The sequence below is a fragment of the Anneissia japonica genome, unplaced genomic scaffold, assembly GCF_011630105.1.
Source record: "Anneissia japonica isolate Jap-2015-1 unplaced genomic scaffold, ASM1163010v1 scaffold1483_len710385_cov172, whole genome shotgun sequence".
NCBI lineage: Eukaryota > Metazoa > Echinodermata > Crinoidea > Comatulida > Comatulidae > Anneissia > Anneissia japonica.
In genome coordinates this window covers 478193-480642 of record NW_022732828.1, presented here as the reverse complement: position 1 = coordinate 480642, position 2450 = coordinate 478193, and the positions used below count along the sequence as shown (strand labels likewise).

The window sequence follows — 2450 nt, the reverse complement described above, 5'->3', positions numbered from 1 at the left end:
TGGGGACGCCATGGTGACGCATACTTACCTGGCACAGGAGTGACTTTGATCAAGAAGGAATGTCCTCCCAAGGTGAGGCCTCGGCATTGCACTTGGCTGAGGTTGACCCTTGCGATTCCCCCAAATGTAGGGAACTCGGGTGTATAATTTATGGTAGCGGGGGACTGCGTTCGCGCTAACCCCTAACAAGAATTGAAATATAGAATTAATATGTAAACACTTTACAAATAGTATTTCTGTTTGCTTGAATGAGGTTATGCGGGTACAGAAAACTTACACCGTCATAAACTTGAAAATATTTGATATGTTTGGTTTGTATATTTCGCTATTTCATACAAATCGCATACAAATACGAATAAAGAACAACATTCGATATAAAATAAAGGCAAATTCTCATTAATACAAACCAAACATATCAAATATTTTCAAGTTTATAACGGTGTAAGTTTTCTGTACCCGCATAACCTCATTCAAGCAAACAGAAATACTATTTGTAAAGTGTTTACATATCAATCCTATCTTTCAATTCTTGTTAGGGGTTAGCGCGAACGCAGTCCCCCGCTACCATAAATTATACACCCGAGTTCCCCACATTTGGGGGAATCGCAAGGGTCAACCTCAGCCTAGTGCAATGCCGAGGCCTCACCTTGGGAGGACATTCCTTCTTGATCAAAGTCACTCCTGTGCCAGGTAAGTATGCTAGACCATCAACAATATTCTATAGTATAATATTAGAAATACTGTGGCCTACAGGTGTCATTTCAACACTTCTTTTCTTCTGGCTTTTAAAATTTTCATTACGATCATCTTATATAATAAATAATACACTTTTTGTATTTAAATTTTTTAAAGTTAGTTTTTATAAGCGTATATCTTTTCAAGTATAAAAATAACACCAATGATTCTGTATTATAAATGTTTTCTGATTATAATAAATATGCAAATTAGTCTACTAACTTTTAATCAATGTGTTTCAACAATGAGGTCATTGTTTGCCATCAGGTAGTACAGCGGAGAGGAGTATGAAGTTGGCTTAACCGAGTAAGGCTCGTTGGTCTAGTGGCATGATTCTCGCTTTGGGTGCGAGAGGCCCCGGGTTCAATTCCCGGACGAGCCCTAACTTTTTTTTAAAAAGATTGTGTAATTAATGTACATTTTGTATCTCTTATTAAACAGCGTATAATAGGGATAACCAAAGTACATTTGCACAGAAGGATAGTTTGAATACCAGATACAATATACATGATTTATGTTAATCAAAATCTCAACAATCAACTTAGTGTTGAGGTTAATATTCAAACACCTTCACATGTTTTAAGATTTATTTTTAATAATAATAATTGTCGGCTTATAAAGCGCATATTGTAGATACCTCTACAAAGGTGAAGTGGGAGGGGGACTCAATGATCAGTTGAGTGGCGCTAATTCGCAAAATAAGGTGATTTTAGGTGATTTTTAACTACTTGACCGATATTTGAAACCAGTATCAGTATAATCTTAGGTAAGCATGTGGTTAACATAAGTAAGAATTTAGTCCAATGAAACTGTTTATCATCTTGAAACCTTCCGACGGAAATTGACCCTACCGGTAAGTATGCTTTGCCATCGACAATATTCTTTAGTATAATATTAGAAATAATGTGGCCTTTTAAAGTTAGATTTTATATATACAATTTATTATTTATTTCTTTATTCGGCAAACAAGTAATACAAATCAACATCAAAGGAAAGAAATAAAATAGAAATTAAAATAACGATGAACGGATAAATAAATAAATAATTGTTAACTATTTTACGAAAAAGATGAAGTAGATCGCCCGGATAACCCACAAAGTCTCCAAATGGCAACCTATCTCCAATGGGGTCCAAATGTTAATGATCAACACATATTTTCTATCAAAATTTAGAATAAATGTAAAATTATGACACAACTGACATAAGCGGAAGAATTCAAAAGCTCGAAATTAAGTTTGGCCCTCAGAACCATTTTTATGTCCACCCCTGCTGTGTACAAAGTTATGTAGAATAATGTGCGTGATTTGAGTTGTTCTGTTTATTTCTATTCATGTGACTGCCCACAGAAATAGGGGTAAAGCTTTCATGTATGATCTTCTATATTGCGTGCAGCTGTGATGGCCGAGTGGTTAAGGCGTTGGACTCGAAATCCAATGGGATCTTCCCGCGCAGGTTCGAACCCTGCTCGCAGCGTGATCTTTTTTTCAAATGAATATTTTCAATTGAATGGTATGAAATTCGATCAAATGATACACAAATATGTATTAAGTTCATAAAATATATTGAAAATAGGCCTTACTCTGCGTATTGGCTAATTCTTTATTTTTTGGAAAATAAAACTCAGGATATTCAGTACTTTTATGACTAGTTTATTTATGACAGTACACAAGCTTTCGTGCACACAGTGCACTTCTTCAGGTGAATGTGTGCACACA

The 2450-nt window shown here is 35.2% G+C and overlaps 4 non-coding genes across 4 annotated transcripts; 3 read left to right on the top strand and 1 right to left on the bottom strand.

Annotated features, from left to right (window-relative positions):
- The first annotated feature begins 20 nt into the window (after positions 1 to 20).
- Positions 21 to 185, top strand: LOC117115848. Its single transcript, XR_004446629.1, has one exon. It is a non-coding gene; the product is annotated as a U1 spliceosomal RNA (small nuclear RNA).
- Positions 186 to 533: 348 nt separating this feature from the next.
- On the bottom strand, positions 534 to 698 carry LOC117115843. The gene has a single exon (XR_004446624.1). It is a non-coding gene; the product is annotated as a U1 spliceosomal RNA (small nuclear RNA).
- Positions 699 to 1045: 347 nt separating this feature from the next.
- Trnap-ugg lies at positions 1046 to 1117 on the top strand. The gene has a single exon. It is a non-coding gene; the product is annotated as a tRNA-Pro (tRNA).
- A 1009-nt stretch (positions 1118 to 2126) lies between these two features.
- Trnas-cga lies at positions 2127 to 2208 on the top strand. The gene has a single exon. It is a non-coding gene; the product is annotated as a tRNA-Ser (tRNA).
- Positions 2209 to 2450: the final 242 nt, after the last annotated feature.